Source organism: Pseudophryne corroboree, chromosome 11, assembly GCF_028390025.1.
Source record: "Pseudophryne corroboree isolate aPseCor3 chromosome 11, aPseCor3.hap2, whole genome shotgun sequence".
In the NCBI taxonomy this organism is placed as follows: domain Eukaryota; kingdom Metazoa; phylum Chordata; class Amphibia; order Anura; family Myobatrachidae; genus Pseudophryne; species Pseudophryne corroboree.
The window spans coordinates 168,264,557-168,280,422 of record NC_086454.1 but is presented as its reverse complement, the minus strand read 5'-3'; the positions used below and the strand labels follow the sequence as shown (position 1 = coordinate 168,280,422).

The 15,866-nt window shown below is 31.4% G+C and overlaps 6 non-coding genes across 6 annotated transcripts; all 6 read right to left on the bottom strand.

Moving 5' to 3' along the window:
* Positions 1-2,156: 2,156 nt before the first annotated feature.
* Positions 2,157-2,228, bottom strand: TRNAQ-CUG (transfer RNA glutamine (anticodon CUG)). The gene has a single exon. It is a non-coding gene; the product is annotated as a tRNA-Gln (tRNA).
* A 1,813-nt stretch (positions 2,229-4,041) lies between these two features.
* Positions 4,042-4,113, bottom strand: TRNAQ-CUG (transfer RNA glutamine (anticodon CUG)). Its single transcript has one exon. It is a non-coding gene; the product is annotated as a tRNA-Gln (tRNA).
* A 1,816-nt stretch (positions 4,114-5,929) lies between these two features.
* TRNAQ-CUG (transfer RNA glutamine (anticodon CUG)) lies at positions 5,930-6,001 on the bottom strand. The gene has a single exon. It is a non-coding gene; the product is annotated as a tRNA-Gln (tRNA).
* Positions 6,002-7,813: 1,812 nt separating this feature from the next.
* TRNAQ-CUG (transfer RNA glutamine (anticodon CUG)) lies at positions 7,814-7,885 on the bottom strand. Its single transcript has one exon. It is a non-coding gene; the product is annotated as a tRNA-Gln (tRNA).
* Positions 7,886-9,698: 1,813 nt separating this feature from the next.
* On the bottom strand, positions 9,699-9,770 carry TRNAQ-CUG (transfer RNA glutamine (anticodon CUG)). The gene has a single exon. It is a non-coding gene; the product is annotated as a tRNA-Gln (tRNA).
* A 1,812-nt stretch (positions 9,771-11,582) lies between these two features.
* TRNAQ-CUG (transfer RNA glutamine (anticodon CUG)) lies at positions 11,583-11,654 on the bottom strand. The gene has a single exon. It is a non-coding gene; the product is annotated as a tRNA-Gln (tRNA).
* Positions 11,655-15,866: the final 4,212 nt, after the last annotated feature.

Genomic DNA, 15,866 nt, shown 5'->3' with positions numbered 1-15,866 from the left:
CTCATTCACGAGGGAGAGCTAAACATTTTTTTCTAAATTGTTAGATTCTTAGAAGACACATTTTATTGCAATTATTGTACATATATTTACATCAACGCTTATTTGGGTTATATAGTAAAATTCATATAATTACATACATTTCTATAACTACCTTTTTTAGCTTTTTGTACATATTTACAAAAATCAGTGATTTAAAAAAATGATTATATGTATGAAAAAGAAGACTTTCTGTCAATCAAGAACTTAAACTGAAGGTACTAAAACATATCAGGTCCCACCGAGATTTGAACTCGGATCGCTCGATTTAGAGTCCAGAGTGCTAACCATTACACCATGGAACCTCTCTTCTAACACCGCATATACAACTTTCTCTTAGAGTGTGAGATCTTATTTTCTACAAGTTACAGGAATAATAATCATAGAGATAAGTATTACATTGTATTTACAAAAAAAGCCATTAGGACCTACCAAATTTTTATACAGATTATAGGTTTCAGAGTCCAGAATTGTTAACAGTACACAATGAAACCTCATTCATATGGTAGCATGTACATTTTATTGTCAGAGTATAAGATTCTTAGTGGATACATTTTATTGGAATTAAATGACAGATAAACCTGTCTCTCAGTGTGTAAGATTCTTAATTTATGCAATTTATAGATATTTTCTTTCTCAGAGATATTAACTGTATTGTACTTACGCCAAAACCAATAGGACCTACCAAGATGTAAATATAGATCATGGATTCAGAGTCCAAAATGTTTATCAATACACCATGAAACCTCATCCATTAGGGAGCATCTAAATATTTTTATAAGAATGTACTCTCAGAGAGATATGAACTGAATGGTACTTACAAAAAACCAATAGGACCTACCAAGATTTAAATACAGATCACTGTATTCAAAGATCAGAGTGGAGTGGTTACCAATACACCAAGAAACCACATTCATTAGGGAACATCTAAACATTTTTTTCTAAAATGTTAGATTCTTAGAAGACACATTTTATTGCAATTATTGTACATATATTAACATCAATGCTTATTTGGATTACACAGTAAAATTCATATAATTACAAACATTTCTATAACTACCTTTTTTTAGATTTTAATACATATTTACAATAATCAGTGATTTAAAAAATGTATTATATGTATAAAAAAGAAAAGTTTTTATCAATCAAGGACTTAAACTGAAGGTACTAAAATGCACCTGTTCCCACCGAGATTTGAACTCAATTTACTGGATTCAGAGTACAGAGTGCTAACCATAACACCATGGAATCTCCCTTCTAATAACACATATAAAACTTACTCTCAGAGTGTAAGATCTTAATTTCTACAAGATACAGAAATATTCATTCAGAGAGATATGTACTACATTGTATTTACAAATAAAACCATTAGGACCTACCAATTTGTATATACAGATTATTGGTTTCAGAGTCCAGAATTGTTAACAGTACACCATGAAAGCTTATTCATATGGTGGCATGTAAAAAATTTTCTCACAGTGTAAGATTCTTAGAGGTTACATTTTATTGGAATTATATTACAGATAAACCTGTCTCTCAGTGTGTATGATACTTAATTTATGCAATTTATAGATATTTTCTTTCTCAGAGATATGAACTGCATAATACTTACAAAAAAACAATAGGACCTACCAAGATGTAAATACAAATCATGGATTCAGAGTCCAAAATGGTTACAAATACACCAGGAAACCTCATTCATGAGGAAGCATTTAAACAGTTTTTATTAGAATGTACTCTCAGAGAAATATAAACTGAACGGTACTTACAAAAAACCAATAGGACCTACCAAGATTTAAATACAGATCACTGGATTCAAAGATCAGAGTGGTTACCAATACACCAAGAAACCTCATTCACGAGGGAGAGCTAAACATTTTTTTATAAAATGTTAGATTCTTAGAAGACACATTTGATTGCAATTATTGTACATATATTTACATCAACGCTTATTTGGGTTATATAGTAAAATTCATATAATTACATACATTTCTATAACTACCTTTTTTAGCTTTTCGTACATATTTACAAAAATCAGTGATTTAAAAAAATTATTATATGTATGAAAAAGAAGACTTTCTGTCAATCAGGAACTTAAACTGAAGGTACTAAAACACATCAGGTCCCACCGAGATTTGAACTAGGATAGCTGGATTCAGAGTCCAGAGTGCTAACCATTACACCATGGAACCTCTCTTCAAACACCAAATATACAACTTTCTCTTAGAGTGTGAGATCTTATTTTCTACAAGTTACAGGAATAATAATCAGAGAGATAAGTATTACATTGTATTTACAAAAAAAGCCATTAGGACCTACCAAATTTTTATACAGATTATAGGTTTCAGAGTCCAGAATTGTTAACAGTACACAATGAAACCTCATTCATATGGTAGTATGTACATTTTTGGTCAGAGTATAAGATTCTTAGTGGATACATTTTATTGGAATTAAATGACAGATAAACCTGTCTCTCAGTGTGTAAGATTCTTAATTTATGCAATTTATAGATATTTTCTTTCTCAGAGATATTAACTGTATTATACTTACAACAAAACCAATAGAAGCTACCAAGATGTAAATATAGATCATGGATTCAGAGTCCAAAATGTTTACCAATACACCATGAAGCCTCATCCATTAGGGAGCATCTAAATATTTTTATAAGAATGTACTCTCAGAGAGATATGAACTGAATGGTACTTACAAAAAACCAATAGGACCTACCAAGATTTAAATACAGATCACTGTATTCAAAGATCAGAGTGGAGTGGTTACTAATACACCAAGAAACCACATTCATTAGGGAACATCTAAAAAAACATTCTAAAATGTTAGATTCTTAGAAGACACATTTTATTGAAGTTATTGTACATATATTAACATCAATGCTTATTTGGATTACACAGTAAAATTCATATAATTACAAACATTTCTATAACTACCTTTTTTTAGATTTTAGTACATATTTACAATAATCAGTGATTTATAAAATGTATTATATGTATAAAAAAGAAAAGTTTTTGTCAATCAAGGACTTAAACTGAAGGTACTAAAATGCACCTGGTGCCACCGAGATTTGAACTCAATTTACTGGATTCAGAGTACAGAGTGCTAACCATAACACCATGGAATCTCCCTTCTAATAACACATATAAAACTTTCTCTCAGAGTGTAAGATCTTAATTTCTACAAGATACAGAAATATTCATTCAGAGAGATATGTACTACATTGTATTTACAAATAAAACCATTAGGACCTACCAATTTGTATATACAGATTATTGGTTTCAGAGTCCAGAATTGTTAACAGTACACCATGAAAGCTCATTCATATGGTGGCATGTAAAAAATGTTCTCACAGTGTAAGATTCTTAGAGGTTACATTTTATTGGAATTATATTACAGATAAACCTGTCTCTCAGTGTGTATGATTCTTAATTTATGCAATTTATAGATATTTTCTTTCTCAGAGATATGAACTGCATAATACTTACAAAAAAACAATAGGACCTACCAAGATGTAAATACAAATCATGGATTCAGAGTCCAAAATGGTTACAAATACACCAGGAAACCTCATTCATGAGGAAGCATTTAAACAGTTTTTATTAGAATGTACTCTCAGAGAAATATAAACTGAACGGTACTTACAAAAAACCAATAGGACCTACCAAGATTTAAATACAGATCACTGGATTCAAAGATCAGAGTGGTTACCAATACACCAAGAAACCTCATTCACGAGGGAGAGCTAAACATTTTTTTATAAAATGTTAGATTCTTAGAAGACACATTTTATTGCAATTATTGTACATATATTTACATCAACGCTTATTTGGGTTATATAGTAAAATTCATATAATTACATACATTTCTATAACTACCTTTTTTAGCTTTTCGTACATATTTACAAAAATCAGTGATTTAAAAAAATGATTATATGTATGAAAAAGAAGACCTTCTGTCAATCAAGAACTTAAACTGAAGGTACTAAAACACATCAGGTCCCACTGAGATTTGAACTCGGATCGCTGGATTCAGAGTCCAGAGTGCTAACCATTACACCATGGAACCTCTCTTCTAACACCACATATACATCTTTCTCTTGGAGTGTGAGATCTTATTTTCTACAAGTTACAGGAATAATAATCATAGAGATAAGTATTACATTGTATTTACAAAAAAAGCCATTAGGACCTACCAAATTTTTATACAGATTATAGGTTTCAGAGTCCAGAATTGTTAACAGTACACAATGAAACCTCATTCATATGGTAGCATGTACATTTTTTTGTCAGAGTATAAGATTCTTAGTGGATACATTTTATTGGAATTAAATGAAAGATAAACCTGTCTCTCAGTGTGTAAGATTCTTAATTTATGCAATTTATAGATATTTTCTTTCTCAGAGATATTAACTGTATTGTACTTACAACAAAACCAATAGAACCTACCAAGATGTAAATATAGATCATGGATTCAGAGTCCAAAATGTTTATCAATACACCATGAAACCTCATCCATTAGGGAGCATCTAAATATTTTTATAAGAATGTACTCTCAGAGAGATATGAACTGAATGGTACTTACAAAAAACCAATAGGACCTACCAAGATTTAAATACAGATCACTGTATTCAAAGATCAGAGTGGAGTGGTTACCAATACACCAAGAAACCACATTCATTAGGGAACATCTAAACATTTTTTTTCTAAAATGTTAGATTCTTAGAAGACACATTTTATTGAAGTTATTGTACATATATTAACATCAATGCTTATTTGGATTACACAGTAAAATTCATATAATTACAAACATTTCTATAACTACCTTTTTTTTAGATTTTAGTACATATTTACAATAATCAGTGATTTAAAAAATGTATTATATGTATAAAAAAAAAAGTTTTTATCAATCAAGGACTTAAACTGAAGTTACTAAAATGCACCTGTTCCCACCGAGATTTGAACTCAATTTACTGGATTCAGAGTACAGAGTGCTAACCATAACACCATGGAATCTCCCTTCTAATAACACATATAAAACTTTCTCTCGGAGTGTAAGATCTTAATTTCTACAAGATACAGAAATATTCATTCAGAGAGATATGTACTACATTGTATTTACAAATAAAACCATTAGGACCTACCAATTTGTATATACAGATTATTGGTTTCAGAGTCCAGAATTGTTAACAGTACACCATGAAAGCTCATTCATATGGTGGCATGTAAAATTTTTTCTCACAGTATAAGATTCTTAGAGGTTACATTTTATTGGAATTATATTACAGATAAACCTGTCTCTCAGTGTGTATGATTCTTAATTTATGCAATTTATAGATTTTTTCTTTCTCAGAGATATGAACTGCATAATACTTACAAAAAAACAATAGGACCTACCAAGATGTAAATACAAATCATGGATTCAGAGTCCAAAATGGTTACAAATACACCAGGAAACCTCATTCATGAGGAAGCATTTAAACAGTTTTTATTAGAATGTACTCTCAGAGAAATATAAACTGAATGGTTCTTACAAAAAACCAATAGGACCTACCAAGATTTAAATACAGATCACTGGATTCAAAGATCAGAGTGGTTACCAATACACCAAGAAACCTCATTCACGAGGGAGAGCTAAACATTTTTTTATAAAATGTTAGATTCTTAGAAGACACATTTGATTGCAATTATTGTACATATATTTACATCAACGCTTATTTGGGTTATATAGTAAAATTCATATAATTACATACATTTCTATAACTACCTTTTTTAGCTTTTCGTACATATTTACAAAAATCAGTGATTTAAAAAAATTATTATATGTATGAAAAAGAAGACTTTCTGTCAATCAGGAACTTAAACTGAAGGTACTAAAACACATCAGGTCCCACCGAGATTTGAACTCGGATCGCTGGATTCAGAGTCCAGAGTGCTAACCATTACACCATGGAACCTCTCTTCAAACACCAAATATACAACTTTCTCTTAGAGTGTGAGATCTTATTTTCTACAAGTTACAGGAATAATAATCAGAGAGATAAGTATTACATTGTATTTACAAAAAAAGCCATTAGGACCTACCAAATTTTTATACAGATTATAGGTTTCAGAGTCCAGAATTGTTAACAGTACACAATGAAACCTCATTCATATGGTAGTATGTACATTTTTGGTCAGAGTATAAGATTCTTAGTGGATACATTTTATTGGAATTAAATGACAGATAAACCTGTCTCTCAGTGTGTAAGATTCTTAATTTATGCAATTTATAGATATTTTCTTTCTCAGAGATATTAACTGTATTATACTTACAACAAAACCAATAGAAGCTACCAAGATGTAAATATAGATCATGGATTCAGAGTCCAAAATGTTTACCAATACACCATGAAGCCTCATCCATTAGGGAGCATCTAAATATTTTTATAAGAATGTACTCTCAGAGAGATATGAACTGAATGGTACTTACAAAAAACCAATAGGACCTACCAAGATTTAAATACAGATCACTGTATTCAAAGATCAGAGTGGAGTGGTTACTAATACACCAAGAAACCACATTCATTAGGGAACATCTAAAAAAACATTCTAAAATGTTAGATTCTTAGAAGACACATTTTATTGAAGTTATTGTACATATATTAACATCAATGCTTATTTGGATTACACAGTAAAATTCATATAATTACAAACATTTCTATAACTACCTTTTTTTAGATTTTAGTACATATTTACAATAATCAGTGATTTATAAAATGTATTATATGTATAAAAAAGAAAAGTTTTTGTCAATCAAGGACTTAAACTGAAGGTACTAAAATGCACCTGGTGCCACCGAGATTTGAACTCAATTTACTGGATTCAGAGTACAGAGTGCTAACCATAACACCATGGAATCTCCCTTCTAATAACACATATAAAACTTTCTCTCAGAGTGTAAGATCTTAATTTCTACAAGATACAGAAATATTCATTCAGAGAGATATGTACTACATTGTATTTACAAATAAACCATTAGGACCTACCAATTTGTATATACAGATTATTGGTTTCAGAGTCCAGAATTGTTAACAGTACACCATGAAAGCTCATTCATATGGTGGCATGTAAAAAATGTTCTCACAGTGTAAGATTCTTAGAGGTTACATTTTATTGGAATTATATTACAGATAAACCTGTCTCTCAGTGTGTATGATTCTTAATTTATGCAATTTATAGATATTTTCTTTCTCAGAGATATGAACTGCATAATACTTACAAAAAAACAATAGGACCTACCAAGATGTAAATACAAATCATGGATTCAGAGTCCAAAATGGTTACAAATACACCAGGAAACCTCATTCATGAGGAAGCATTTAAACAGTTTTTATTAGAATGTACTCTCAGAGAAATATAAACTGAACGGTACTTACAAAAAACCAATAGGACCTACCAAGATTTAAATACAGATCACTGGATTCAAAGATCAGAGTGGTTACCAATACACCAAGAAACCTCATTCACGAGGGAGAGCTAAACATTTTTTTATAAAATGTTAGATTCTTAGAAGACACATTTTATTGCAATTATTGTACATATATTTACATCAACGCTTATTTGGGTTATATAGTAAAATTCATATAATTACATACATTTCTATAACTACCTTTTTTAGCTTTTCGTACATATTTACAAAAATCAGTGATTTAAAAAAATGATTATATGTATGAAAAAGAAGACCTTCTGTCAATCAAGAACTTAAACTGAAGGTACTAAAACACATCAGGTCCCACTGAGATTTGAACTCGGATCGCTGGATTCAGAGTCCAGAGTGCTAACCATTACACCATGGAACCTCTCTTCTAACACCACATATACATCTTTCTCTTGGAGTGTGAGATCTTATTTTCTACAAGTTACAGGAATAATAATCATAGAGATAAGTATTACATTGTATTTACAAAAAAAGCCATTAGGACCTACCAAATTTTTATACAGATTATAGGTTTCAGAGTCCAGAATTGTTAACAGTACACAATGAAACCTCATTCATATGGTAGCATGTACATTTTTTTGTCAGAGTATAAGATTCTTAGTGGATACATTTTATTGGAATTAAATGAAAGATAAACCTGTCTCTCAGTGTGTAAGATTCTTAATTTATGCAATTTATAGATATTTTCTTTCTCAGAGATATTAACTGTATTGTACTTACAACAAAACCAATAGAACCTACCAAGATGTAAATATAGATCATGGATTCAGAGTCCAAAATGTTTATCAATACACCATGAAACCTCATCCATTAGGGAGCATCTAAATATTTTTATAAGAATGTACTCTCAGAGAGATATGAACTGAATGGTACTTACAAAAAACCAATAGGACCTACCAAGATTTAAATACAGATCACTGTATTCAAAGATCAGAGTGGAGTGGTTACCAATACACCAAGAAACCACATTCATTAGGGAACATCTAAACATTTTTTTTCTAAAATGTTAGATTCTTAGAAGACACATTTTATTGAAGTTATTGTACATATATTAACATCAATGCTTATTTGGATTACACAGTAAAATTCATATAATTACAAACATTTCTATAACTACCTTTTTTTTAGATTTTAGTACATATTTACAATAATCAGTGATTTAAAAAATGTATTATATGTATAAAAAAAAAAGTTTTTATCAATCAAGGACTTAAACTGAAGTTACTAAAATGCACCTGTTCCCACCGAGATTTGAACTCAATTTACTGGATTCAGAGTACAGAGTGCTAACCATAACACCATGGAATCTCCCTTCTAATAACACATATAAAACTTTCTCTCGGAGTGTAAGATCTTAATTTCTACAAGATACAGAAATATTCATTCAGAGAGATATGTACTACATTGTATTTACAAATAAAACCATTAGGACCTACCAATTTGTATATACAGATTATTGGTTTCAGAGTCCAGAATTGTTAACAGTACACCATGAAAGCTCATTCATATGGTGGCATGTAAAAAATTTTCTCACAGTATAAGATTCTTAGAGGTTACATTTTATTGGAATTATATTACAGATAAACCTGTCTCTCAGTGTGTATGATTCTTAATTTATGCAATTTATAGATATTTTCTTTCTCAGAGATATGAACTGCATAATACTTACAAAAAAACAATAGGACCTACCAAGATGTAAATACAAATCATGGATTCAGAGTCCAAAATGGTTACAAATACACCAGGAAACCTCATTCATGAGGAAGCATTTAAACAGTTTTTATTAGAATGTACTCTCAGAGAAATATAAACTGAATGGTACTTACAAAAAACCAATAGGACCTACCAAGATTTAAATACAGATCACTGGATTCAAAGATCAGAGTGGTTACCAATACACCAAGAAACCTCATTCACGAGGGAGAGCTAAACATTTTTTTATAAAATGTTAGATTCTTAGAAGACACATTTTATTGCAATTATTGTACATATATTTACATCAACGCTTATTTGGGTTATATAGTAAAATTCATATAATTACATACATTTCTATAATTACCTTTTTTAGCTTTTCGTACATATTTACAAAAATCAGTGATTTAAAAAAATTATATGTATGAAAAAGAAGACTTTCTGTCAATCAGGAACTTAAACTGAAGGTACTAAAACACATCAGGTCCCACCGAGATTTGAACTCGGATCGCTGGATTCAGAGTCCAGAGTGCTAACCATTACACCATGGTACCTCTCTTCTAACACCAAATATACAACTTTCTCTTAGAGTGTGAGATCTTATTTTCTACAAGTTACAGGAATAATAATCAGAGAGATAAGTATTACATTGTATTTACAAAAAAAGCCATTAGGACCTACCAAATTTTTATACAGATTATAGGTTTCAGAGTCCAGAATTGTTAACAGTACACAATGAAACCTCATTCATATGGTAGCATGTACATTTTTGGTCAGAGTATAAGATTCTTAGTGGATACATTTTATTGGAATTAAATGACAGATAAACCTGTCTCTCAGTGTGTAAGATTCTTAATTTATGCAATTTATAGATATTTTCTTTCTCAGAGATATTAACTGTATTATACTTACAACATAACCAATAGAAGCTACCAAGATGTAAATATAGATCATGGATTCAGAGTCCAAAATGTTTACCAATACACCATGAAGCCTCATACATTAGGGAGCATCTAAATATTTTTATAAGAATGTACTCTCAGAGAGATATGAACTGAATGGTACTTACAAAAAACCAATAGGACCTACCAAGATTTAAATACAGATCACTGTATTCAAAGATCAGAGTGGAGTGGTTACTAATACACCAAGAAACCACATTCATTAGGGAACATCTAAAAAAAATTCTAAAATGTTAGATTCTTAGAAGACACATTTTATTGAAGTTATTGTACATATATTAACATCAATGCTTATTTGGATTACACAGTAAAATTCATATAATTACAAACATTTCTATAACTACCTTTTTTTAGATTTTAGTACATATTTACAATAATCAGTGATTTATAAAATGTATTATATGTATAAAAAAGAAAAGTTTTTGTCAATCAAGGACATAAACTGAAGGTACTAAAATGCACCTGGTGCCACCGAGATTTGAACTCAATTTACTGGATTCAGAGTACAGAGTGCTAACCATAACACCATGGAATCTCCCTTCTAATAACACATATAAAACTTTCTCTCAGTGTGTAAGATCTTAATTTCTACAAGATACAGAAATATTCATTCAGAGAGATATGTACTACATTGTATTTACAAATAAAACCATTAGGACCTACCAATTTGTATATACAGATTATTGGTTTCAGAGTCCAGAATTGTTAACAGTACACCATGAAAGCTCATTCATATGGTGGCATGTAAAAAATGTTCTCACAGTGTAAGATTCTTAGAGGTTACATTTTATTGGAATTATATTACAGATAAACCTGTCTCTCAGTATGTATGATTCTTAATTTATGCAATTTATAGATATTTTCTTTCTCAGAGATATGAACTGCATAATACTTACAAAAAAACAATAGGACCTACCAAGATGTTAATACAAATCATGGATTCAGAGTCTAAAATGGTTACAAATACACCAGGAAACCTCATTCATGAGGAAGCATTTAAACAGTTTTTATTAGAATGTACTCTCAGAGAAATATAAACTGAACGGTACTTACAAAAAACCAATAGGACCTACCAAGATTTAAATACAGATCACTGGATTCAAAGATCAGAGTGGTTACCAATACACCAAGAAACCTCATTCACGAGGGAGAGCTAAACATTTTTTTCTAAAATGTTAGATTCTTAGAAGACACATTTTATTGCAGTAATTGTACATATATTTACATCAACGCTTATTTGGGTTATATAGTAAAATTCATATAATTACATACATTTCTATAACTACCTTTTTTAGCTTTTCGTACATATTTACAAAATTCAGTGATTTAAAAAAATTATTATATGTATGAAAAAGAAGACTTTCTGTCAATCAGGAACTTAAACTGAAGGTACTAAAACACATCAGGTCCCACCGAGATTTGAACTCGGATCGCTGGATTCAGAGTCCAGAGTGCTAACCATTACACCATAGAACCTCTCTTCTAACACCACATATATAAATTTCTCTTAGAGTGTGAGATCTTATTTTCTACAAGTTACAGGAATAATAATCAGAGAGATAAGTATTACATTGTATTTACAAAAAAAGCCATTAGGACCTACCAAATTTTGATACAGATTATAGGTTTCAGAGTCCAGAATTGTTAACAGTACACAATGAAACCTCATTCATATGGTAGCATGTACATTTTTGGTCAGAGTATAAGATTCTTAGTGGATACATTTTATTGGAATTAAATGACAGATAAACCTGTCTCTCAGTGTGTAAGAGTCTTAATTTATGCAATTTATAGATATTTTCTTTCTCAGAGATATTAACTGTATTGTACTTACAACAAAACCAATATAACCTACCAAGATGTAAATATAGATCATGGATTCAGAGTCCAAAATGTTTACCAATACACCATGAAACCTCATCTATTAGGGAGCATCTAAATATTTTTATAAGAATGTACTCTCAGAGAGATATGAACTGAATGGTACTTACAAAAAACCAATAGGACCTACCAAGATTTAAATACAGATCACTGTATTCAAAGATCAAAGTGGAGTGGTTACCAATACACCAAGAAACCACATTCATTAGGGAACATCTAAACATTTTTTTCTAAAATGTTAGATTCTTAGAAGACACATTTTATTGAAGTTATTGTACATATATTAACATCAATGCTTATTTGGATTACACAGTAAAATTCATATAATTACAAACATTTCTATAACTACCATTTTTTAGATTTTAGTACATATTTACAATAATCAGTGATTTTAAAAAAATGTATTATATGTATAAAAAAAAAGTTTTTATCAATCAAGGACTTGGATTGGACACTCTTTATTATGTGTAGCAAAATAGACCATATAATCAGAATAGTTATTTTAACAGCAAATCAGTTGTAGCAAAGATGGGATGGAGAGGTTTTTTCATAGGCACTTTTCCTCCAACTTATAAGGGTTACAACATTTTAAATGTATGATCAAAGGAGGAAACATCCCCCCATATAATATAATATATATAGAACTCGAGGATGGCATTAATAATATATGACACATATACAAATTAGTTGCAGCATGCTTCTATGTGTTTGGTCACTATCACACGTTTTTCACTCAATTTTATTTATTAATACATTTTTTCACATTTGACACTAATGATGTCATTCACGTTTTTCTTCTTTTTAGAGCATCCTAGTTTATCACGTATTTCCAATAATTTTAATGTATACATTTTCCCCTTATTATATACACTTCAGCTTCACTTTTCAAAACTTCACACTCATTTTCACTATTAAAATTATTAAAATTATTAATATTATTCATCTCACAGGAAACTCATCTTTCCTTATCACATCACATACATAATCACATTCATTTTCTTTTACTTTATTCACCACATATTTTTATTATATGTAAATACAATATTTTAATACTATATAAATTTAACTTCTGATCTGGTACAACATAAGAATCACGATTCAGCATATCACAGTTCTCTTAACATCATATATATTATATTCCATTTGAATGCATATAGTGAGCTGGTGGGAACCACCGAAGGGGTCTCCTCCCAATCCATCTTTTCTTTGTCATTTTAATTATCTCTCATAATAACAAGACCAGAAGCCACATCTAAGTGAGAAGAAACTACATTTAAATCTAAGAATCTAGTTTCTACGAGGCTTCAATGTACTTATACAGATTTACAAGAATTACGTCAATACAGACCAGTGATTGGCCTAGACCTACCATGTGACTCAGGACGAGTTACGTTGCGTTCCATCTGGATTGTAATCAAACAAGGAATGCGGTCCATTGCAATCTAAGACGGCCAATAGACCATGTGGTGCGAATTATGATCAGGGATTGGTGGGACGTTTTGTTAAAAACATCCCGGAACGGCCAATCGGGTTTGCCTGGTTAAAGCAATTGCGAAACGTGCACGTCGGCGTTTCAGAGCGGTGCTGACAAGCCCGCTCACACTGATCACAGTGCAGTGAAAAAATGCTCGAATAATTAGAAAAAGGATAGATGAGAGATTAGAGATGGATGTTAATAGTAGGATTTAATGTTATGTAGGGAGTATATAAATGCAGCAACTGTTTAGGTACTATACAGAGCAGTGCAGCCATGATATAGATGTGATATATAGCCAGTTAATGAGGATTAATTACCCTTAGATAATTAATGTGAACAAGGGGTAGCGGATTATAGGCAACCCTTAGGATTTACATTTAGTTATACTTGTGTGATACGGATCGTTCCCCTTATACCCATTGAATATTAACGAAGTAGTACATCCCATTTGCCAACACCAATTAATAATTATACACTAAGATTGAGACATGTGCAAGATGGTTCCAATTTAACCTATTAACATCATTGGGGCACGGCATTATATGGATATGATTTAGTTGAAACATTCGCTGTACACACGGGACATGTCATGCGCTGATTTTTAATTAGCGGCATATACAGACCCGTAATACAATTACATTCATTGGGTAGGGCTTTGTAAATTGCTACCATAAGGTCACACATATAGATTCCTAATTACCGGCATACACAGACCTGCAGTACAATTATACCCACTGATCAGGGCTGTGTAATTAGGGCTGTGGAAATCATTATTATAAGGTCACACATATTGGACCAATATAGCAATTCAGGGTGCCCTGTTAGTAACATTAACAGGTCCATATTACAAATCCATGGATATGTTTCAATTTAAACATCGGCCATGCACATGGGGCATGTCTTGTGTTGATTTTTAATTAACGGTATACACAGACCTGCAGTATAATTATATTCACTGACCAGGGCTGTGCAAATTGCTATAGTAAAGTCACACGTATTCAAACTGATATAGCAATCTGGCGATGCCCATTTAGCAAAACCAATAGGTGCATATCGTAAACCCATTACCACTGCGGCTCCTAATAGACACGGAGCTTACAACTCTGGAGGTTATATATTTTGAGTTCACAAGTTAATGAACATGAGTGCAGTGGCAATTAAAAAGTAAAGTAATTTACACTGTATGGTGAGTTAGGGAATTATCAATTACTTCTGTTTACACAAGCAAGAACTGTAACAACTGTATGAGGGGATAAGCAATATAGCTATCACGTGTCCAGACTTCATTCCAGATATAATAACTATTGTAGTATTCATGGGGAATCTGGATACGGGGAATACCAGTAGCTGCTTGTAATAATTAATCAGGTCCATATTACAAATCCATGGATATGTTTCAATATAAACATCGGCCATACACATGGGGCACGTCTTGTGTTGATTTTTAATTAACAGTATACACAGACCTGCAGTACAATTATATTCACTGATCAGGTGCTGTGCAAATTGCTACAGTAAAGTCACACGTATTCAAACTGATATAGCAATCTGGCGATGCCCCTTTAGTAAAACCAATAGGTTCATATTGTAAACCTACTACCACTGCGGCTCCTAATAGACACGGAGCTTACAACTCTGGAGGTTATATATTTTGGGTTCACAAGTTAATGAACATGAGTGCAGTGGCAATTAAAAAGTAAAGTAATTTACACTGTATGGTGAGTTAGGGAATTATCAATTACTTCTGTTTACACAAGCAAGAACTGTAACAACTGTATGAGGGGATAAGCAATATAGCTATCACGTGTCCAGACTTCATTCCAGATATAATAACTATTGTAGTATTCATGGGGAATCTGGATACGGGGAATACCAGTAGCTGCTTGTAATAATTAATCAGGTCCATATTACAAATCCATGGATATGTTTCAATATAAACATCGGCCATACACATGGGGCACGTCTTGTGTTGATTTTTAATTAACGGTATACACAGACCTGCAGTACAATTATATTCACTGATCAGGTGCTGTGCAAATTGCTACAGTAAAGTCACACGTATTCAAACTGATATAGCAATCTGGCGATGCCCCTTTAGTAAAACCAATAGGTTCATATTGTAAACCGACTACCACTGCGGCTCCTAATAGACACGGAGCTTACAACTCTGGAGGTTATATATTTTGGGTTCACAAGTTAATGAACATGAGTGCAGTGGCAATTAAAAAGTAAAGTAATTTACACTGTATGGTGAGTTAGGGAATTATCAATAACTTCTGTTGACACGAGCATGAACTGTAACAACTGTATGAGGGGATAAGCAATATAGC